The following is a 24,279-nucleotide window of genomic DNA, read 5'->3' as shown; positions in this document are numbered from 1 at the left end:
TATTTGGGGGCTATGTGTTTGCATGGAAAAGATTTTAGGCTTTAAATCAAGTGGAAAGGGGCTCATTGGCTGGTATCTCAGCTTGTTGATGCTTTGTTGAGTTGCTTGGAACATGCAAGGAAGAAGACCTGAAGCACTCCCGACCAGGTTGCATGTCTCTACGTTACTGAAATCCCACAGACCTCCTCCCTGTGCCACAACGTTCTGGGCACTGAGCTCTGCAGTTGTTCCCCACAAGTCGCCAAGCGCCCCAGATTTACTTTCTCAGATTGGCTAGTTACTGCTACCCTAACTCGACCACTATATTTTCCCCAGATACTTGCTATTGTGGAGTAAGCAGGGCTAAGACAGAGGGAGAGGGGGTGTGCCTATGCAAATCATCTGCCAGGATCATCCCTGGGACGTCATTCCATCTCACCAGCTGACACCTGGGCAGCAGCAGGTAATTTGGAGAACAGAAATATTCGGACAGGCCACAAAGCAAAGACTGGGCCGTTGATTGAGGATCCCTTTAGCCATGTCTCCCTAAGTTACCGAGGTCCAGAAAAACTCCACCCTCAGCTCTCATAGAGAGGTCCTTGGCCGATCGTGGCCGATCAGGGCAGTGAAGGGTCAGGGGTGACTGCACACTGCCTCACCTTTTCACTGCTTTCTACAGCGGTAATGCTTTTGCAGAAGCGGCCTGTACAAGTGATTTTGTTCTGCGCTGTGGGAAAGTGACATTTATCCACTGACATTAACCAAACTACTTGCGTTGTTCAACGCACATACATGCAGAGAAATAATGTTATGTTTTTTGGGGAAGGTCTAGAGTGTCCTGCTGATTATTTATTAAGCTGTACTCTACTCTTGCTTTTACATAGAGTCTTCGCAGCCCAGGAATGTTTAAGGCATACTGTATGTCCCTCCCTTACAATGAAAACTCTGTTGAAAACACAGAGGTACATAGGAATGGATCTGTTAAGAAATGAAACAAAAAGCCTGGAAAAATGTCGAAACGGGTAGGATTTGGACTTACAATTAACGGACTCACAGTCAGATGTGCTATCCCTTGATCCACTGACTCCCTTTCCTTTGTGTAATCCTTTTGCTCTCACTAGGGTTTTCCAAAGTGGCTTTCATATAAAAGATCCTAGACCAGCATTTTGTGGCGCACATGCCTCATATCCCATTGCTCTTGATAAACTCACATCATCTCCCACCAATACAAGCTGTAAAAGATTTTCAGGGTTTAGCCAAGCAAACTAGACGTGGGTCGAAGGTTGAGCAATCCTTAAATCAGCAGCAAAGTTAACATTGAAATTAGCCTCAGAATCTCTTAAAGGATGGTCCAACATCTGATGCTTGCAGCGCGCGATGGGGCAGCCTGGGTGCTGACACCTTAAACCATCTCCTGTTGTTGCCTTGTCCTTGATCCAGCCATGGGCCCACATACACTCAGAGGTACAGAGTGTTTCTCATGTCTATGCGTCTGCTGCGATGCTCTCACGCGTGCCTCACCCAGCCATCGTGATGGGGAGGGGGTGTCAATTTGCAAGCATCCTGGAGCATGAATCTTTTTATCTTTAAATATAATTGGCATTAAACCAAACCATTTAGGACCAGATCAGTACAGCAGCAAAGAATGCTGGTGTATTGCTGTTTGCCTCTTAATTTCATACCATCCAACATCTAAATTGTGTTTGGTCAAACGTTTGCCATATCAAATGTCCTTATGTCAAAGGGCAGAAAGTCCAGAGGTCCTAATCAATGGTTTGGTTGGCTCTCCCTTTGCGCTTGCCTTAAGGCGTCAGCACCAGAGGCTGCCCGATTGCGCCCTGCAAGCAATCAATGTTGGCCCATCCTTTAAGAGATTCTGAGGCTGATTTCAATGTTATTTTTGCTGCTGATTTAAGGATTGCTCAACCTTTGACCCACGTCTAGTTTTCTTGGCTATGCACTTGACATCTTTTACAGCTTGTATTGGTGGGAGATGATGTGAGTTTATCGGGAGCAACGGGATATGAGGCATGTGGGCCATAAAAAACAGGTCTTGGATTTTTTTTATAAGAAAGCCTCTTTAAGTAAGGAACTTTGGAAAACCCTGCTGAGAGCAAAAGGATTACACAAAAGGTAAGGGGGTCAGTGGGTCAAGGGATGGCACAACTGACGGTGAGTCAGTTTATTGTAATCCAAATTCTACCTGTTTCAACATTTTTCCAGGTGTTTGTTTAATTTCTTAACAGATCCATTCCTATGTGCCTCAGCAACACATGTACTAATATTGGAATGATAATGGGAAAATGGAATTGGTTCCTGCTCTAAAGGATGACACGCACATTTTTAAAGCATTCACTATTGTTGGCACATGACAGGACAGAAACTTTCTTAATTTGCAAGTCTTTATTTTTTAATACATCTTTTTTAATGAAGATTGAAATTGTATGTTCATGCATATTACACGACAACACAATAGATTTTGCGCCAAATTCAACACTAATGCCTCTGAAGCCTTTTACTTGTGAGTCCTATTGACTGAATAAACAGCCCCGTCCCCTCCAATTTCTTGACTTGTACTTTTAGAAGTGGCACGCTTCTTTTGTTTTTTTATCCCATTCTACCAAACTCAGTATTATCTCTTTCCCCCTTGTTGTGCACTCCAGCGTAAACTGCTTCAAGGTGCTATTTGCAAACATCTCTCTGAACTACAGCTTTACTTGCTTCTAGGCCTTAATCTTTAATTGGAACTGAGCATTGTATTCCGGATTTGGCTGCTTTTAGTTGGTTGATTTCTTTTTTGATTTCTGTAACTTTCAAACAGTTTCATTGTGAAATACCATTGTCACAATGTGCTGCAGTGCATGAAAACTTAAAATGAATGGAAGGGAGAAGAGGAAGAGTGAGAGGGAGCGGGGCGGGGGAAAAAGAGAGAGGGCAGGAGGGAGGGAGGGAGGTAGAGAGAGATAAAGAGAGAGAAAACAAAGAAAATATGGTATTTGGGGACTATGTGTTTGCATGGAAAAGAGTTTAGGCTTTAAATCAAGTGGAAAGTGGCTCTGTGGCTGGTATCTCAGTCTGTTGATGCTTTGTTGAGTTGCTTGGAGCATGCAAGGAAGGAGACCTGAAGCACTCCCAACCAGGTTGCATGTCTCCAAGTTACTGATATCCCACAGACCTCCTCCCTGTGCCACAAAGTTCTGGGCACTGAGCTCTGCAGTTGTTCCCCACAAGTCGCGAAGCGCCCCAGATTTACTTTCTCAGAGTGGCTAGTTACTGATACCCCACCTCGACCACTGTATTTTCCCTAGATACTTGCTACTGTGGAGTAAGCAGGGCTAAGAGAGAGGGAGAGGGGATGTGCCTATGCAAATCACCTGCCAGGATCCTGCCTGGTTCAGCATTCCATCTCACCAGCTGACATCTGGGCTGCGGCAGGTAATTTGGAGAACAGACATATACGGACAGGCCACAAAGCAAATGCTGGGCTGTTGATTGAGGATCCCTTTAGCCATGTCTCCCTAAGTTACCGAGCTCCAGAAAAATTCCACCCTTAGCTCTCATAGAGAGGTCCTTGGCCGATCGTGGCCGATCAGGGCAGTGAAGGGTCGGGGGTGACTGTACACTGCCTCACCTTTTCACTGCTTTCTACACTGGTAATGCTTTTGCAGAAGTGGCCTGTACAAGTGATTCTGTTCTGCGCTGTGTGAAAGTGACATTTATCCACTGACATTAGCCAAACTACTTGCGCTGCTCAACTCACATACATGCAGAGAAATCATTTTATGTTTTTTGGGGAAGGTATAGAGGGTCCTGCTGATGATTTATTAAGCTGTCTGCTACTCTTTCTTTTACATAGAGTCTTCGCAGCCCAGGAATGTTTAAGGCATACGGTATGTCCCTCGCTTACAATGAAAACAGAGGTACATAGGAATGGGTCTGTTAAGAGATTAAACAAAAAGCCTGGGAAATGTCGAAACTGGTAGTATTTGGACTTACAATAAACGGACTCACAGTCAAATGTGCTATCGGTTGACCCACTGACCCCCTTACCTTTTGTGTAATACTTTTGCTCTCAGTAGGGTTGTCCAAACTTCCCTTCTTAATGCGGCTTTCTTATAAAAAATCCTAGAACTGCTTTTTGTGGCACACATGCCTCATATCCCGTTGCTCTTGATAAACTCACATCATCTCCCACCAGTACAAGCTGTAAAAGATTTCCAGGGCTTATCCAAGCAAACTAGATTTGGGTCGAAGGTTGACCAATCCTAAAATCAGCAGCAAAGTTAACATTGAAATCAGCCTCAGAATCTCTTAAAGGATGGTCCAACATTTGTTGCTTACAGGGATCAATTGGACAGCCTCTGGAACTGGCGCCATAAGCCACCTCCTGTTCTGCCTTGTCCTTGATACAGCCATGGGCCCACATACACTCAGAGGTACAGAGTTGTTCTCATGTCTATGGGTCTATTGTGATGTTCTCAGGCTTGCATCACCCAGCCATTGTGATGGGGAGGGGGTTGGTGTCATTTTGCAAGCACCCTGGAGCATGAATCTTTAAATATAATTGGCATTAAACCAACCCCTTTAGGACCAGATCAATACAGCAGCAAGGAATGCTTATTCACTGTTGTTTGCCTCTTCATTTCATACCACCCGATATCTAAATGGTGTTTTGACTTTCTGCCCTCTGACATAAGGACATTTGGTATGGCAAACCTTTGACTGGAGGTCCTAATCAATGGTTTGATTGACTCTCCCTTTGCGCTTGCTTCAGCAACACATGTACTAATATTGGAATGATAATGGGAAAATTAAATTGGCCCCTGCTCTAAAGGATGGCACGCACATTCGTAAAGCATTCACTATTTTTGGCACATGACAGGACAGAAACTTTCTTAATTTGCAAGGCTTTATTTTTTTAATACATCTTTTTTAATGAAGATTGAAATTGTATGTTCATACATATTACACGACAACACAATACATTTTGAGCCAAATTCAACACTAATGCCTCAGGCGCCTTTTACTTGTGAGTCCTATTGACTGAATGAACAGCCCTGTCGCCTTCAATTTCTTGGCTTGCACTTTTAGAAGTGGCACGCGTCTTTTGATTTTTTTTATCCTATTTTACCAAACTCAGTATTATCACTTTCCCCCTTGTTGTGCACTCCAGCGTAAACTGCTTTAAGGTGCTATTTGCAAACATCGCTCTGAACTACAGCTTTACTTGCTTCTAGGCCTTAATCTTTAATTGGAGCGGAGCGTTGTACTCCGGATTTGGCTGCTTTTAGTTTGAAAGTTACAGAAATCAAAAAAGAAATCAACAAACAGTTTCATTGTGAAATACCATTGTCACAATGTGCTGCAGTGCATGAAAACTTAAAATGAATGGTAGGGAGAGGAAGAGGAAGAGTGAGAGGGAAAGGGAGGTTTGTGGGGGGGAGAAAGAGTGAGGGCGGGAAGGAGGGAGGGTAGGAGGGAGGGGGAGTGAGAGAGACTGAGAGAGCGAAAACAAAGAAAATATGATATTTGGGGGCTATGTGTTTGCATGGAAAAGATTTTAGGCTTTAAATCAAGTGGAAAGGGGCTCATTGGCTGGTATCTCAGCTTGTTGATGCTTTGTTGAGTTGCTTGGAACATCCAAGGAAGAAGACCTGAAGCACTCCCGACCAGGTTGCATGTCTCTACGTTACTGAAATCCCACAGACCTCCTCCCTGTGCCACAACGTTCTGGGCACTGAGCTCTGCAGTTGTTCCCCACAAGTCGCCAAGCGCCCCAGATTTACTTTCTCAGATTGGCTAGTTACTGCTACCCTAACTCGACCACTATATTTTCCCCAGATACTTGCTATTGTGGAGTAAGCAGGGCTAAGACAGAGGGAGAGGGGGTGTGCCTATGCAAATCATCTGCCAGGATCATCCCTGGGACGTCATTCCATCTCACCAGCTGACACCTGGGCAGCAGCAGGTAATTTGGAGAACAGAAATATTCGGACAGGCCACAAAGCAAAGACTGGGCCGTTGATTGAGGATCCCTTTAGCCATGTCTCCCTAAGTTACCGAGGTCCAGAAAAACTCCACCCTCAGCTCTCATAGAGAGGTCCTTGGCCGATCGTGGCCGATCAGGGCAGTGAAGGGTCAGGGGTGACTGCACACTGCCTCACCTTTTCACTGCTTTCTACAGCGGTAATGCTTTTGCAGAAGCGGCCTGTACAAGTGATTTTGTTCTGCGCTGTGGGAAAGTGACATTTATCCACTGACATTAACCAAACTACTTGCGCTGTTCAACGCACATACATGCAGAGAAATAATGTTATGTTTTTTGGGGAAGGTCTAGAGTGTCCTGCTGATTATTTATTAAGCTGTACTCTACTCTTGCTTTTACATAGAGTCTTCGCAGCCCAGGAATGTTTAAGGCATACTGTATGTCCCTCCCTTACAATGAAAACTCTGTTGAAAACACAGAGGTACATAGGAATGGATCTGTTAAGAAATGAAACAAAAAGCCTGGAAAAATGACGAAACGGGTAGGATTTGGATTTACAATTAACGGACTCACAGTCAGATGTGCTATCCCTTGATCCACTGACTCCCTTTCCTTTGTGTAATCCTTTTGCTCTCACTAGGGTTTTCCAAAGTGGCTTTCATTTAAAAGATCCTAGACCAGCATTTTGTGGCGCACATGCCTCATATCCCATTGCTCTTGATAAACTCACATCATCTCCCACCAATACAAGCTGTAAAAGATTTTCAGGGTTTAGCCAAGCAAACTAGACGTGGGTCGAAGGTTGAGCAATCCTTAAATCAGCAGCAAAGTTAACATTGAAATTAGCCTCAGAATCTCTTAAAGGATGGTCCAACATCTGATGCTTGCAGCGCGCGATGGGGCAGCCTGGGTGCTGATACCTTAAACCATCTCCTGTTGTTGCCTTGTCCTTGATCCAGCCATGGGCCCACATACACTCAGAGGTACAGAGTGTTTCTCATGTCTATGCGTCTGCTGCGATGCTCTCACGCGTGCCTCACCCAGCCATCATGATGGGGAGGGGGTGTCAATTTGCAAGCATCCTGGAGCATGAATCTTTTTATCTTTAAATATAATTGGCATTAAACCAAACCATTTAGGACCAGATCAGTACAGCAGCAAAGAATGCTGGTGTATTGCTGTTTGCCTCTTAATTTCATACCATCCAACATCTAAATTGTGTTTGGTCAAACGTTTGCCATATCAAATGTCCTTATGTCAAAGGGCAGAAAGTCCAGAGGTCCTAATCAATGGTTTGGTTGGCTCTCCCTTTGCGCTTGCCTTAAGGCGTCAGCACCAGAGGCTGCCCGATTGCGCCCTGCAAGCAATCAATGTTGGCCCATCCTTTAAGAGATTCTGAGGCTGATTTCAATGTTATTTTTGCTGCTGATTTAAGGATTGCTCAACCTTTGACCCACGTCTAGTTTTCTTGGCTATGCACTTGACATCTTTTACAGCTTGTATTGGTGGGAGATGATGTGAGTTTATCGGGAGCAACGGGATATGAGGCATGTGGGCCATAAAAAACAGGTCTTGGATTTTTTTTTATAAGAAAGCCTCTTTAAGTAAGGAACTTTGGAAAACCCTGCTGAGAGCAAAAGGATTACACAAAAGGTAAGGGGGTCAGTGGGTCAAGGGATGGCACATCTGACGGTGAGTCAGTTTATTGTAAGTCCAAATTCTACCTGTCTCAACATTTTTCCAGGTGTTTGTTTAATTTCTTAACAGATCCATTCCTATGTGCCTCAGCAACACATGTACTAATATTGGAATGATAATGGGAAAATGGAATTGGTTCCTGCTCTAAAGGATGACACGCACATTTTTAAAGCATTCACTATTGTTGGCACATGACAGGACAGAAAATTTCTTAATTTGCAAGTCTTTATTTTTTAATACATCTTTTTTAATGAAGATTGAAATTGTATGTTCATGCATATTACACGACAACACAATACATTTTGCGCCAAATTCAACACTAATGCCTCTGAAGCCTTTTACTTGTGAGTCCTATTGACTGAATAAACAGCCCAGTCCCCTTCAATTTCTTGACTTGTACTTTTAGAAGTGGCACGCTTCTTTTGTTTTTCGATCCCATTCTACCAAACTCAGTATTATCTCTTTCCCCCTTGTTGTGCACTCCAGCGTAAACTGCTTCAAGCTGCTATTTGCAAACATCGCTCTGAACTACAGCTTTACTTGCTTCTAGGCCTTAATCTTTAATTGGAGCTGAGCATTGTACTCCGGATTTGGCTGCTTTTAGTTGGTTGATTTCTTTTTTGATTTCTGTAACTTTCAAACAGTTTCATTGTGAAATACCATTGTCACAATGTGCTGCAGTGCATGAAAACTTAAAATGAATGGAAGGGAGAAGAGGAAGAGTGAGAGGGAGCGGGGCGGGGGAAAAAGAGAGAGGGCAGGAGGGAGGGAGGGAGGTAGAGAGAGATAAAGAGAGAGAAAACAAAGAAAATATGGTATTTGGGGACTATGTGTTTGCATGGAAAAGATTTTAGGCTTTAAATCAAGTGGAAAGTGGCTCTGTGGCTGGTATCTCAGTCTGTTGATGCTTTGTTGAGTTGCTTGGAGCATGCAAGGAAGGAGACCTGAAGCACTCCCAACCAGGTTGCATGTCTCCAAGTTACTGATATCCCACAGACCTCCTCCCTGTGCCACAAAGTTCTGGGCACGGAGCTCTGCAGTTGTTCCCCACAAGTCGCAAAGCGCCCCAGATTTACTTTCTCAGAGTGGCTAGTTACTGATACCCCACCTCGACCACTGTATTTTCCCTAGATACTTGCTACTGTGGAGTAAGCAGGGATAAGAGAGAGGGAGAGGGGATGTGCCTATGCAAATCACCTGCCAGGATCCTGCCTGGTACAGCATTCCATCTCACCAGCTGACATCTGGGCTGCGGCAGGTAATTTGGAGAACAGACATATACGGACAGGCCACAAAGCAAATGCTGGGCTGTTGATTGAGGATCCCTTTAGCCATGTCTCCCTAAGTTACCGAGCTCCAGAAAAATTCCACCCTTAGCTCTCATAGAGAGGTCCTTGGCCGATCGTGGCCGATCAGGGCAGTGAAGGGTCGGGGGTGACTGTACACTGCCTCACCTTTTCACTGCTTTCTACACTGGTAATGCTTTTGCAGAAGTGGCCTGTACAAGTGATTCTGTTCTGCGCTGTGTGAAAGTGACATTTATCCACTGACATTAACCAAACTACTTGCGCTGCTCAACTCACATACATGCAGAGAAATCATTTTATGTTTTTTGGGGAAGGTATAGAGGGTCCTGCTGATGATTTATTAAGCTGTCTGCTACTCTTTCTTTTACATAGAGTCTTCGCAGCCCAGGAATGTTTAAGGCATACGGTATGTCCCTCGCTTACAATGAAAACAGAGGTACATAGGAATGGGTCTGTTAAGAGATTAAACAAAAAGCCTGGGAAATGTCGAAACTGGTAGTATTTGGACTTACAATAAACGGACTCACAGTCAAATGTGCTATCGGTTGACCCACTGACCCCCTTACCTTTTGTGTAATACTTTTGCTCTCAGTAGGGTTGTCCAAACTTCCCTTCTTAATGCGGCTTTCTTATAAAAAATCCTAGAACTGCTTTTTGTGGCACACATGCCTCATATCCCGTTGCTCTTGATAAACTCACATCATCTCCCACCAGTACAAGCTGTAAAAGATTTCCAGGGCTTATCCAAGCAAACTAGATTTGGGTCGAAGGTTGACCAATCCTAAAATCAGCAGCAAAGTTAACATTGAAATCAGCCTCAGAATCTCTTAAAGGATGGTCCAACATTTGTTGCTTACAGGGATCAATTGGACAGCCTCTGGAACTGGCGCCATAAGCCACCTCCTGTTCTGCCTTGTCCTTGATACAGCCATGGGCCCACATACACTCAGAGGTACAGAGTTGTTCTCATGTCTATGGGTCTATTGTGATGTTCTCAGGCTTGCATCACCCAGCCATTGTGATGGGGAGGGGGTTGGTGTCATTTTGCAAGCACCCTGGAGCATGAATCTTTAAATATAATTGGCATTAAACCAACCCCTTTAGGACCAGATCAATACAGCAGCAAGGAATGCTTATTCACTGTTGTTTGCCTCTTCATTTCATACCACCCGATATCTAAATGGTGTTTTGACTTTCTGCCCTCTGACATAAGGACATTTGGTATGGCAAACCTTTGACTGGAGGTCCTAATCAATGGTTTGATTGACTCTCCCTTTGCGCTTGCTTCAGCAACACATGTACTAATATTGGAATGATAATGGGAAAATTAAATTGGCCCCTGCTCTAAAGGATGGCACGCACATTCGTAAAGCATTCACTATTTTTGGCACATGACAGGACAGAAACTTTCTTAATTTGCAAGGCTTTATTTTTTTAATACATCTTTTTTAATGAAGATTGAAATTGTATGTTCATACATATTACACGACAACACAATACATTTTGAGCCAAATTCAACACTAATGCCACAGGCGCCTTTTACTTGTGAGTCCTATTGACTGAATGAACAGCCCTGTCGCCTTCAATTTCTTGGCTTGCACTTTTAGAAGTGGCACGCGTCTTTTGATTTTTTTTATCCTATTTTACCAAACTCAGTATTATCACTTTCCCCCTTGTTGTGCACTCCAGCGTAAACTGCTTTAAGGTGCTATTTGCAAACATCGCTCTGAACTACAGCTTTACTTGCTTCTAGGCCTTAATCTTTAATTGGAGCGGAGCGTTGTACTCCGGATTTGGCTGCTTTTAGTTTGAAAGTTACAGAAATCAAAAAAGAAATCAACAAACAGTTTCATTGTGAAATACCATTGTCACAATGTGCTGCAGTGCATGAAAACTTAAAATGAATGGTAGGGAGAGGAAGAGGAAGAGTGAGAGGGAAAGGGAGGTTTGTGGGGGGGAGAAAGAGTGAGGGCGGGAAGGAGGGAGGGTAGGAGGGAGGGGGAGTGAGAGAGACTGAGAGAGCGAAACCAAAGAAAATATGATATTTGGGGGCTATGTGTTTGCATGGAAAAGATTTTAGGCTTTAAATCAAGTGGAAAGGGGCTCATTGGCTGGTATCTCAGCTTGTTGATGCTTTGTTGAGTTGCTTGGAACATGCAAGGAAGAAGACCTGAAGCACTCCCGACCAGGTTGCATGTCTCTACGTTACTGAAATCCCACAGACCTCCTCCCTGTGCCACAACGTTCTGGGCACTGAGCTCTGCAGTTGTTCCCCACAAGTCGCCAAGCGCCCCAGATTTACTTTCTCAGATTGGCTAGTTACTGCTACCCTAACTCGACCACTATATTTTCCCCAGATACTTGCTATTGTGGAGTAAGCAGGGCTAAGACAGAGGGAGAGGGGGTGTGCCTATGCAAATCATCTGCCAGGATCATCCCTGGGACGTCATTCCATCTCACCAGCTGACACCTGGGCAGCAGCAGGTAATTTGGAGAACAGAAATATTCGGACAGGCCACAAAGCAAAGACTGGGCCGTTGATTGAGGATCCCTTTAGCCATGTCTCCCTAAGTTACCGAGGTCCAGAAAAACTCCACCCTCAGCTCTCATAGAGAGGTCCTTGGCCGATCGTGGCCGATCAGGGCAGTGAAGGGTCAGGGGTGACTGCACACTGCCTCACCTTTTCACTGCTTTCTACAGCGGTAATGCTTTTGCAGAAGCGGCCTGTACAAGTGATTTTGTTCTGCGCTGTGGGAAAGTGACATTTATCCACTGACATTAACCAAACTACTTGCGCTGTTCAACGCACATACATGCAGAGAAATAATGTTATGTTTTTTGGGGAAGGTCTAGAGTGTCCTGCTGATTATTTATTAAGCTGTACTCTACTCTTGCTTTTACATAGAGTCTTCGCAGCCCAGGAATGTTTAAGGCATACTGTATGTCCCTCCCTTACAATGAAAACTCTGTTGAAAACACAGAGGTACATAGGAATGGATCTGTTAAGAAATGAAACAAAAAGCCTGGAAAAATGTCGAAACGGGTAGGATTTGGACTTACAATTAACGGACTCACAGTCAGATGTGCTATCCCTTGATCCACTGACTCCCTTTCCTTTGTGTAATCCTTTTGCTCTCACTAGGGTTTTCCAAAGTGGCTTTCATATAAAAGATCCTAGACCAGCATTTTGTGGCGCACATGCCTCATATCCCATTGCTCTTGATAAACTCACATCATCTCCCACCAATACAAGCTGTAAAAGATTTTCAGGGTTTAGCCAAGCAAACTAGACGTGGGTCGAAGGTTGAGCAATCCTTAAATCAGCAGCAAAGTTAACATTGAAATTAGCCTCAGAATCTCTTAAAGGATGGTCCAACATCTGATGCTTGCAGCGCGCGATGGGGCAGCCTGGGTGCTGACACCTTAAACCATCTCCTGTTGTTGCCTTGTCCTTGATCCAGCCATGGGCCCACATACACTCAGAGGTACAGAGTGTTTCTCATGTCTATGCGTCTGCTGCGATGCTCTCACGCGTGCCTCACCCAGCCATCATGATGGGGAGGGGGTGTCAATTTGCAAGCATCCTGGAGCATGAATCTTTTTATCTTTAAATATAATTGGCATTAAACCAAACCATTTAGGACCAGATCAGTACAGCAGCAAAGAATGCTGGTGTATTGCTGTTTGCCTCTTAATTTCATACCATCCAACATCTAAATTGTGTTTGGTCAAACGTTTGCCATATCAAATGTCCTTATGTCAAAGGGCAGAAAGTCCAGAGGTCCTAATCAATGGTTTGGTTGGCTCTCCCTTTGCGCTTGCCTTAAGGCGTCAGCACCAGAGGCTGCCCGATTGCGCCCTGCAAGCAATCAATGTTGGCCCATCCTTTAAGAGATTCTGAGGCTGATTTCAATGTTATTTTTGCTGCTGATTTAAGGATTGCTCAACCTTTGACCCACGTCTAGTTTTCTTGGCTATGCACTTGACATCTTTTACAGCTTGTATTGGTGGGAGATGATGTGAGTTTATCGGGAGCAACGGGATATGAGGCATGTGGGCCATAAAAAACAGGTCTTGGATTTTTTTTATAAGAAAGCCTCTTTAAGTAAGGAACTTTGGAAAACCCTGCTGAGAGCAAAAGGATTACACAAAAGGTAAGGGGGTCAGTGGGTCAAGGGATGGCACAACTGACGGTGAGTCAGTTTATTGTAATCCAAATTCTACCTGTTTCAACATTTTTCCAGGTGTTTGTTTAATTTCTTAACAGATCCATTCCTATGTGCCTCAGCAACACATGTACTAATATTGGAATGATAATGGGAAAATGGAATTGGTTCCTGCTCTAAAGGATGACACGCACATTTTTAAAGCATTCACTATTGTTGGCACATGACAGGACAGAAACTTTCTTAATTTGCAAGTCTTTATTTTTTAATACATCTTTTTTAATGAAGATTGAAATTGTATGTTCATGCATATTACACGACAACACAATAGATTTTGCGCCAAATTCAACACTAATGCCTCTGAAGCCTTTTACTTGTGAGTCCTATTGACTGAATAAACAGCCCCGTCCCCTTCAATTTCTTGACTTGTACTTTTAGAAGTGGCACGCTTCTTTTGTTTTTTTATCCCATTCTACCAAACTCAGTATTATCTCTTTCCCCCTTGTTGTGCACTCCAGCGTAAACTGCTTCAAGGTGCTATTTGCAAACATCTCTCTGAACTACAGCTTTACTTGCTTCTAGGCCTTAATCTTTAATTGGAACTGAGCATTGTATTCCGGATTTGGCTGCTTTTAGTTGGTTGATTTCTTTTTTGATTTCTGTAACTTTCAAACAGTTTCATTGTGAAATACCATTGTCACAATGTGCTGCAGTGCATGAAAACTTAAAATGAATGGAAGGGAGAAGAGGAAGAGTGAGAGGGAGCGGGGCGGGGGAAAAAGAGAGAGGGCAGGAGGGAGGGAGGGAGGTAGAGAGAGATAAAGAGAGAGAAAACAAAGAAAATATGGTATTTGGGGACTATGTGTTTGCATGGAAAAGAGTTTAGGCTTTAAATCAAGTGGAAAGTGGCTCTGTGGCTGGTATCTCAGTCTGTTGATGCTTTGTTGAGTTGCTTGGAGCATGCAAGGAAGGAGACCTGAAGCACTCCCAACCAGGTTGCATGTCTCCAAGTTACTGATATCCCACAGACCTCCTCCCTGTGCCACAAAGTTCTGGGCACTGAGCTCTGCAGTTGTTCCCCACAAGTCGCGAAGCGCCCCAGATTTACTTTCTCAGAGTGGCTAGTTACTGATACCCCACCTCGACCACTGTATTTTCCCTAGATACTTGCTACTGTGGAGTAAGCAGGGCTAAGAGAGAGGGAGAGGGGATGTGCCTATGCAAATCACCTGCCAGGATCCTGCCTGGTTCAGCATTCCATCTCACCAGCTGACATCTGGGCTGCGGCAGGTAATTTGGAGAACAGACATATACGGACAGGCCACAAAGCAAATGCTGGGCTGTTGATTGAGGATCCCTTTAGCCATGTCTCCCTAAGTTACCGAGCTCCAGAAAAATTCCACCCTTAGCTCTCATAGAGAGGTCCTTGGCCGATCGTGGCCGATCAGGGCAGTGAAGGGTCGGGGGTGACTGTACACTGCCTCACCTTTTCACTGCTTTCTACACTGGTAATGCTTTTGCAGAAGTGGCCTGTACAAGTGATTCTGTTCTGCGCTGTGTGAAAGTGACATTTATCCACTGACATTAGCCAAACTACTTGCGCTGCTCAACTCACATACATGCAGAGAAATCATTTTATGTTTTTTGGGGAAGGTATAGAGGGTCCTGCTGATGATTTATTAAGCTGTCTGCTACTCTTTCTTTTACATAGAGTCTTCGCAGCCCAGGAATGTTTAAGGCATACGGTATGTCCCTCGCTTACAATGAAAACAGAGGTACATAGGAATGGGTCTGTTAAGAGATTAAACAAAAAGCCTGGGAAATGTCGAAACTGGTAGTATTTGGACTTACAATAAACGGACTCACAGTCAAATGTGCTATCGGTTGACCCACTGACCCCCTTACCTTTTGTGTAATACTTTTGCTCTCAGTAGGGTTGTCCAAACTTCCCTTCTTAATGCGGCTTTCTTATAAAAAATCCTAGAACTGCTTTTTGTGGCACACATGCCTCATATCCCGTTGCTCTTGATAAACTCACATCATCTCCCACCAGTACAAGCTGTAAAAGATTTCCAGGGCTTATCCAAGCAAACTAGATTTGGGTCGAAGGTTGACCAATCCTAAAATCAGCAGCAAAGTTAACATTGAAATCAGCCTCAGAATCTCTTAAAGGATGGTCCAACATTTGTTGCTTACAGGGATCAATTGGACAGCCTCTGGAACTGGCGCCATAAGCCACCTCCTGTTCTGCCTTGTCCTTGATACAGCCATGGGCCCACATACACTCAGAGGTACAGAGTTGTTCTCATGTCTATGGGTCTATTGTGATGTTCTCAGGCTTGCATCACCCAGCCATTGTGATGGGGAGGGGGTTGGTGTCATTTTGCAAGCACCCTGGAGCATGAATCTTTAAATATAATTGGCATTAAACCAACCCCTTTAGGACCAGATCAATACAGCAGCAAGGAATGCTTATTCACTGTTGTTTGCCTCTTCATTTCATACCACCCGATATCTAAATGGTGTTTGACTTTCTGCCCTCTGACATAAGGACATTTGGTATGGCAAACCTTTGACTGGAGGTCCTAATCAATGGTTTGATTGACTCTCCCTTTGCGCTTGCTTCAGCAACACATGTACTAATATTGGAATGATAATGGGAAAATTAAATTGGCCCCTGCTCTAAAGGATGGCACGCACATTCGTAAAGCATTCACTATTTTTGGCACATGACAGGACAGAAACTTTCTTAATTTGCAAGGCTTTATTTTTTTAATACATCTTTTTTAATGAAGATTGAAATTGTATGTTCATACATATTACACGACAACACAATACATTTTGAGCCAAATTCAACACTAATGCCTCAGGCGCCTTTTACTTGTGAGTCCTATTGACTGAATGAACAGCCCTGTCGCCTTCAATTTCTTGGCTTGCACTTTTAGAAGTGGCACGCGTCTTTTGATTTTTTTTATCCTATTTTACCAAACTCAGTATTATCACTTTCCCCCTTGTTGTGCACTCCAGCGTAAACTGCTTTAAGGTGCTATTTGCAAACATCGCTCTGAACTACAGCTTTACTTGCTTCTAGGCCTTAATCTTTAATTGGAGCGGAGCGTTGTACTCCGGATTTGGCTGCTTTTAGTTTGAAAGTTACAGAAATCAAAAAAGAAATCAACAAACAGTTTCATTGTGAAATACCATTGTCACAATGTGCTGCAGTGCATGAAAACTTAAAATGAATGGTAGGGAGAGGAAGAGGAAGAGTGAGAGGGAAAGGGAGGTTTGTGGGGGGGAGAAAGAGTGAGGGCGGGAAGGAGGGAGGGTAGGAGGGAGGGGGAGTGAGAGAGACTGAGAGAGCGAAAACAAAGAAAATATGATATTTGGGGGCTATGTGTTTGCATGGAAAAGATTTTAGGCTTTAAATCAAGTGGAAAGGGGCTCATTGGCTGGTATCTCAGCTTGTTGATGCTTTGTTGAGTTGCTTGGAACATCCAAGGAAGAAGACCTGAAGCACTCCCGACCAGGTTGCATGTCTCTACGTTACTGAAATCCCACAGACCTCCTCCCTGTGCCACAACGTTCTGGGCACTGAGCTCTGCAGTTGTTCCCCACAAGTCGCCAAGCGCCCCAGATTTACTTTCTCAGATTGGCTAGTTACTGCTACCCTAACTCGACCACTATATTTTCCCCAGATACTTGCTATTGTGGAGTAAGCAGGGCTAAGACAGAGGGAGAGGGGGTGTGCCTATGCAAATCATCTGCCAGGATCATCCCTGGGACGTCATTCCATCTCACCAGCTGACACCTGGGCAGCAGCAGGTAATTTGGAGAACAGAAATATTCGGACAGGCCACAAAGCAAAGACTGGGCCGTTGATTGAGGATCCCTTTAGCCATGTCTCCCTAAGTTACCGAGGTCCAGAAAAACTCCACCCTCAGCTCTCATAGAGAGGTCCTTGGCCGATCGTGGCCGATCAGGGCAGTGAAGGGTCAGGGGTGACTGCACACTGCCTCACCTTTTCACTGCTTTCTACAGCGGTAATGCTTTTGCAGAAGCGGCCTGTACAAGTGATTTTGTTCTGCGCTGTGGGAAAGTGACATTTATCCACTGACATTAACCAAACTACTTGCGCTGTTCAACGCACATACATGCAGAGAAATAATGTTATGTTTTTTGGGGAAGGTCTAGAGTGTCCTGCTGATTATTTATTAAGCTGTACTCTACTCTTGCTTTTACATAGAGTCTTCGCAGCCCAGGAATGTTTAAGGCATACTGTATGTCCCTCCCTTACAATGAAAACTCTGTTGAAAACACAGAGGTACATAGGAATGGATCTGTTAAGAAATGAAACAAAAAGCCTGGAAAAATGTCGAAACGGGTAGGATTTGGACTTACAATTAACGGACTCACAGTCAGATGTGCTATCCCTTGATCCACTGACTCCCTTTCCTTTGTGTAATCCTTTTGCTCTCACTAGGGTTTTCCAAAGTGGCTTTCATATAAAAGATCCTAGACCAGCATTTTGTGGCGCACATGCCTCATATCCCATTGCTCTTGATAAACTCACATCATCTCCCACCAATACAAGCTGTAAAAGATTTTCAGGGTTTAGCCAAGCAAACTAGACGTGGGTCGAAGGTTGAGCAATCCTTAAATCAGCAGCAAAGTTAACATTGAAATTAGCCTCAGAATCTCTTAAAGGATGGTCCAACATCTGATGCTTGCAGCGCGCGATGGGGCAGCCTGGGTGCTGACACCTTAAACCATCTCCTGTTGTTGCCTTGTCCTTGATCCAGCCATGGGCCCACATACACTCAGAGGTACAGAGTGTTTCTCATGTCTATGCGTCTGCTGCAATGCTCTCACGCGTGCCTCACCCAGCCATCGTGATGGGGAGGGGGTGTCAATTTGCAAGCATCCTGGAGCATGAATCTTTTTATCTTTAAATATAATTGGCATTAAACCAAACCATTTAGGACCAGATCAGTACAGCAGCAAAGAATGCTGGTGTATTGCTGTTTGCCTCTTAATTTCATACCATCCAACATCTAAATTGTGTTTGGTCAAACGTTTGCCATATCAAATGTCCTTATGTCAAAGGGCAGAAAGTCCAGAGGTCCTAATCAATGGTTTGGTTGGCTCTCCCTTTGCGCTTGCCTTAAGGCGTCAGCACCAGAGGCTGCCCGATTGCGCCCTGCAAGCAATCAATGTTGGCCCATCCTTTAAGAGATTCTGAGGCTGATTTCAATGTTATTTTTGCTGCTGATTTAAGGATTGCTCAACCTTTGACCCACGTCTAGTTTTCTTGGCTATGCACTTGACATCTTTTACAGCTTGTATTGGTGGGAGATGATGTGAGTTTATCGGGAGCAACGGGATATGAGGCATGTGGGCCATAAAAAACAGGTCTTGGATTTTTTTTTTATAAGAAAGCCTCTTTAAGTAAGGAACTTTGGAAAACCCTGCTGAGAGCAAAAGGATTACACAAAAGGTAAGGGGGTCAGTGGGTCAAGGGATGGCACATCTGACGGTGAGTCAGTTTATTGTAAGTCCAAATTCTACCTGTTTCAACATTTTTCCAGGTGTTTGTTTAATTTCTTAACAGATCCATTCCTATGTGCCTCAGCAACACATGTACTAATATTGGAATGATAATGGGAAAATGGAATTGGTTCCTGCTCTAAAGGATGACACGCACATTTTTAAAGCATTCACTATTGTTGGCACATGACAGGACAGAAACTTTCTTAATTTGCAAGTCTTTATTTTTTAATACATCTTTTTTAATGAAGATTGAAATTGTATGTTCATGCATATTACACGACAACACAATACATTTTGCGCCAAATTCAACACTAATGCCTCTGAAGCCTTTTACTTGTGAGTCCTATTGACTGAATAAACAGCCCAGTCCCCTTCGATTTCTTGACTTGTACTTTTAGAAGTGGCACGCTTCTTTTGTTTTTCGATCCCATTCTACCAAACTCAGTATTATCTCTTTCCCCCTTGTTGTGCACTCCAGCGTAAACTGCTTCAAGCTGCTATTTGCAAACATCGCTCTGAACTACAGCTTTACTTGCTTCTAGGCCTTAATCTTTAATTGGAGCTGAGCATTGTACTCCGGATTTGGCTGCTTTTAGTTGGTTGATTTCTTTTTTGATTTCTGTAACTTTCAAACAGTTTCATTGTGAAATACCATTGTCACAATGTGCTGCAGTGCATGAAAACTTAAAATGAATGGAAGGGAGAAGAGGAAGAGTGAGAGGGAGAGGGAGCGGGGCGGGGGAAAAAGAGAGAGGGCAGGAGGGAAGGCAGGAGGGAGGGAGGGAGGTAGAGAGAGATAAAGAGAGAGAAAACAAAGAAAATATGTATTTGGGGACTATGTGTTTGCATGGAAAAGAGTTTAGGCTTTAAATCAAGTGGAAAGTGGCTCTGTGGCTGGTATCTCAGTCTGTTGATGCTTTGTTGAGTTGCTTGGAGCATGCAAGGAAGGAGACCTGAAGCACTCCCGACCAGGTTGCATGTCTCTACCTTACTGATATCCCACAGACCTCCTCCCTGTGCCACAAAGTTCTGGGCACTGAGCTCTGCAGTTGTTCCCCACAAGTCGCGTAGCGCCCCAGATTTACTTTCTCAGAGTGGCTAGTTACTGATACCCCACCTCGACCACTGTATTTTCCCTAGATACTTGCTACTGTGGAGTAAGCAGGGCTAAGAGAGAGGGAGAGGGGATGTGCCTATGCAAATCACCTGCCAGGATCTTGCCTGGTACGTCATTCCATCTCACCAGCTGACATCTGGGCTGCGGCAGGTAATTTGGAGAACAGACATATAGGGACAGGCCACAAAGCAAATGCTGGGCTGTTGATTGAGGATCCCTTTAGCCATGTCTCCCTAAGTTCCCGAGCACCAGACAATTTCCACCCTTAGCTCTCATAGAGAGGTCCTTGGCCGATCGTGGCCGATCAGGGCAGTGAAGGGTCTGGGGTGACTGTACACTGCCTCACCTTTTCACTGCTTTCTACACTGGTAATGCTTTTGCAGAAGTGGCCTGTACAAGTGATTCTGTTCTGCGCTGTGTGAAAGTGACATTTATCCACTGACATTAACCAAACTACTTGCGCTGCCCAACTCACATACATGCAGAGAAATCATTTTATGTTTTTTGGGGAAGGTATAGAGGGTCCTGCTGATGATTTATTAAGCTGTCTGCTACTCTTTCTTTTACATAGAGTCTTCGCAGCCCAGGAATGTTTAAGGCATACGGTATGTCCCTCGCTTACAATGAAAACAGAGGTACATAGGAATGGGTCTGTTAAGAGATTAAACAAAAAGCCTGGGAAATGTCGAAACTGGTAGTATTTGTACTTACAATAAACGGACTCACAGTCAAATGTGCTATCGGTTGACCCACTGACCCCCTTACCTTTTGTGTAATACTTTTGCTCTCAGTAGGGTTGTCCAAACTTCCCTTCTTAAAGCGGCTTTCTTATAAAAAATCCTAGAACTGCTTTTTGTGGCACACATGCCTCATATCCCGTTGCTCTTGATAAACTCACATCATCTCCCACCAGTACAAGCTGTAAAAGATTTCCAGGGCTTATCCAAGCAAACTAGATTTGGGTCGAAGGTTGACCAATCCTAAAATCAGCAGCAAAGTTAACATTGAAATCAGCCTCAGAATCTCTTAAAGGATGGTCCAACATTTGTTGCTTACAGGGATCAATTGGACAGCCTCTGGAACTGGCGCCATAAGCCACCTCCTGTTCTGCCTTGTCCTTGATACAGCCATGGGCCCACATACACTCAGAGGTACAGAGTTGTTCTCATGTCTATGGGTCTATTGTGATGTTCTCAGGCTTGCATCACCCAGCCATTGTGATGGGGAGGGGGTTGGTGTCATTTTGCAAGCACCCTGGAGCATGAATCTTTAAATATAATTGGCATTAAACCAACCCCTTTAGGACCAGATCAATACAGCAGCAAAGAATGCTTATTCACTGTTGTTTGCCTCTTCATTTCATACCACCCGATATCTAAATGGTGTTTTGACTTTCTGCCCTCTGACATAAGGACATTTGGTATGGCAAACCTTTGACTGGAGGTCCAAATCAATGGTTTGATTGACTCTCCCTTTGCGCTTGCTTCAGCAACACATGTACTAATATTGGAATGATAATGGGAAAATTAAATTGGCCCCTGCTCTAAAGGATGGCACGCACATTCGTAAAGCATTCACTATTTTTGGCACATGACAGGACAGAAACTTTCTTAATTTGCAAGGCTTTATTTTTTTAATACATCTTTTTTAATGAAGATTGAAATTGTATGTTCATACATATTACACGACAACACAATACATTTTGAGCCAAATTCAACACTAATGCCTCAGGAGCCTTTTACTTGTGAGTCCTATTGACTGAATGAACAGCCCTGTCGCCTTCAATTTCTTGGCTTGCACTTTTAGAAGTGGCACGCGTCTTTTGATTTTTTTATCCCATTTTACCAAACTCAGTATTATCACTTTCCCCCTTGTTGTGCACTCCAGCGTAAACTGCTTTAAGGTGCTATTTGCAAACATCGCTCTGAACTACAGCTTTACTTGCTTCTAGGCTTTAATCTTTAATTGGAGTGGAGCGTTGTTCTCCGGATTTGGCTGCTTTTAGTTTGAAAGTTACAGAAATCAAAAAAGAAATCAACAAACAGTTTCATTGTGAAATACCATTGTCACAATGTGCTGCAGTGCATGAAAACTTAAAATGAATGGTAGGGAGAGGAAGAGGAAGAGTGAGAGGGAAAGGGAGGTTTGTGGGGGGGAGAAAGAGTGAGGGCGGGAAGGAGGGAGGGTAGGAGGGAGGGGGAGTGAGAGAGACTGAGAGAGCGAAAACAAAGAAAATATGATATTTGGGGGCTATGTGTTTGCATGGAAAAGATTTTAGGCTTTAAATCAAGTGGAAAGGGGCTCATTGGCTGGTATCTCAGCTTTTTGATGCTTTGTTGAGTTGCTTGGAACATGCAAGGAAGAAGACCTGAAGCACTCCCGACCAGGTTGCATGTCTCTACGTTACTGAAATCCCACAGACCTCCTCCCTGTGCCACAACGTTCTGGGCACTGAGCTCTGCAGTTGTTCCCCACAAGTCGCCAAGCGCCCCAGATTTACTTTCTCAGATTGGCTAGTTACTGCTACCCTAACTCGACCACTATATTTTCCCCAGATACTTGCTATTGTGGAGTAAGCAGGGCTAAGACAGAGGGAGAGGGGGTGTGCCTATGCAAATTATCTGCCAGGATCATCCCTGGGACGTCATTCCATCTCACCAGCTGACACCTGGGCAGCAGCAGGTAATTTGGAGAACAGAAATATTCGGACAGGCCACAAAGCAAAGGCTGGGCCGTTGATTGAGGATCCCTTTAGCCATGTCTCCCTAAGTTACCGAGGTCCAGAAAAACTCCACACTCAGCTCTCATAGAGAGGTCCTTGGCCGATCGTGGCCGATCAGGGCAGTGAAGGGTCAGGGGTGACTGCACACTGCCTCACCTTTTCACTGCTTTCTACAGCGGTAATGCTTTTGCAGAAGCGGCCTGTACAAGTGATTTTGTTCTGCGCTGTGGGAAAGTGACATTTATCCACTGACATTAACCAAACTACTTGCGCTGTTCAACGCACATACATGCAGAGAAATAATGTTATGTTTTTTGGGGAAGGTCTAGAGTGTCCTGCTGATTATTTATTAAGCTGTACTCTACTCTTGCTTTTACATAGAGTCTTCGCAGCCCAGGAATGTTTAAGGCATACTGTATGTCCCTCCCTTACAATGAAAACTCTGTTGAAAACACAGAGGTACATAGGAATGGATCTGTTAAGAAATGAAACAAAAAGCCTGGAAAAATGTCGAAACGGGTAGGATTTGGACTTACAATTAACGGACTCACAGTCAGATGTGCTATCCCTTGATCCACTGACTCCCTTTCCTTTGTGTAATCCTTTTGCTCTCACTAGGGTTTTCCAAAGTGGCTTTCATATAAAAGATCCTAGACCAGCATTTTGTGGCGCACATGCCTCATATCCCATTGCTCTTGATAAACTCACATCATCTCCCACCAATACAAGCTGTAAAAGATTTTCAGGGTTTAGCCAAGCAAACTAGACGTGGGTCGAAGGTTGAGCAATCCTTAAATCAGCAGCAAAGTTAACATTGAAATTAGCCTCAGAATCTCTTAAAGGATGGTCCAACATCTGATGCTTGCAGCGCGCGATGGGGCAGCCTGGGTGCTGACACCTTAAACCATCTCCTGTTGTTGCCTTGTCCTTGATCCAGCCATGGGCCCACATACACTCAGAGGTACAGAGTGTTTCTCATGTCTATGCGTCTGCTGCGATGCTCTCACGCGTGCCTCACCCAGCCATCGTGATGGGGAGGGGGTGTCAATTTGCAAGCATCCTGGAGCATGAATCTTTTTATCTTTAAATATAATTGGCATTAAACCAAACCATTTAGGACCAGATCAGTACAGCAGCAAAGAATGCTGGTGTATTGCTGTTTGCCTCTTAATTTCATACCATCCAACATCTAAATTGTGTTTGGTCAAACGTTTGCCATATCAAATGTCCTTATGTCAAAGGGCAGAAAGTCCAGAGGTCCTAATCAATGGTTTGGTTGGCTCTCCCTTTGCGCTTGCCTTAAGGCGTCAGCACCAGAGGCTGCCCGATTGCGCCCTGCAAGCAATCAATGTTGGCCCATCCTTTAAGAGATTCTGAGGCTGATTTCAATGTTATTTTTGCTGCTGATTTAAGGATTGCTCAACCTTTGACCCACGTCTAGTTTTCTTGGCTATGCACTTGACATCTTTTACAGCTTGTATTGGTGGGAGATGATGTGAGTTTATCGGGAGCAACGGGATATGAGGCATGTGGGCCATAAAAAACAGGTCTTGGATTTTTTTTTTATAAGAAAGCCTCTTTAAGTAAGGAACTTTGGAAAACCCTGCTGAGAGCAAAAGGATTACACAAAAGGTAAGGGGGTCAGTGGGTCAAGGGATGGCACATCTGACGGTGAGTCAGTTTATTGTAAGTCCAAATTCTACCTGTTTCAACATTTTTCCAGGTGTTTGTTTAATTTCTTAACAGGTCCATTCCTA

General features: G+C 44.1%; 4 non-coding genes across 4 annotated transcripts; all 4 read left to right on the top strand.

Moving 5' to 3' along the window:
* Positions 1-4,742: 4,742 nt before the first annotated feature.
* LOC138570603 (U6 spliceosomal RNA) lies at positions 4,743-4,849 on the top strand. The gene has a single exon (XR_011303642.1). It is a non-coding gene; the product is annotated as a U6 spliceosomal RNA (small nuclear RNA).
* A 5,400-nt stretch (positions 4,850-10,249) lies between these two features.
* LOC138570602 (U6 spliceosomal RNA) lies at positions 10,250-10,356 on the top strand. The gene has a single exon (XR_011303641.1). It is a non-coding gene; the product is annotated as a U6 spliceosomal RNA (small nuclear RNA).
* A 5,397-nt stretch (positions 10,357-15,753) lies between these two features.
* Positions 15,754-15,860, top strand: LOC138570601 (U6 spliceosomal RNA). Its single transcript, XR_011303640.1, has one exon. It is a non-coding gene; the product is annotated as a U6 spliceosomal RNA (small nuclear RNA).
* Positions 15,861-21,278: 5,418 nt separating this feature from the next.
* Positions 21,279-21,385, top strand: LOC138570600 (U6 spliceosomal RNA). Its single transcript, XR_011303639.1, has one exon. It is a non-coding gene; the product is annotated as a U6 spliceosomal RNA (small nuclear RNA).
* Positions 21,386-24,279: the final 2,894 nt, after the last annotated feature.

The sequence above is a fragment of the Ambystoma mexicanum genome, chromosome 2q (genome assembly GCF_040938575.1).
Source record: "Ambystoma mexicanum isolate Mex_15411 chromosome 2q, UKY_AmexF1_1, whole genome shotgun sequence".
NCBI classification, from domain to species: Eukaryota; Metazoa; Chordata; class Amphibia; order Caudata; family Ambystomatidae; genus Ambystoma; species Ambystoma mexicanum.
The sequence above is the reverse complement of the archived record's forward strand: the minus strand, read 5'-3'. Positions and strand labels throughout refer to the sequence as shown.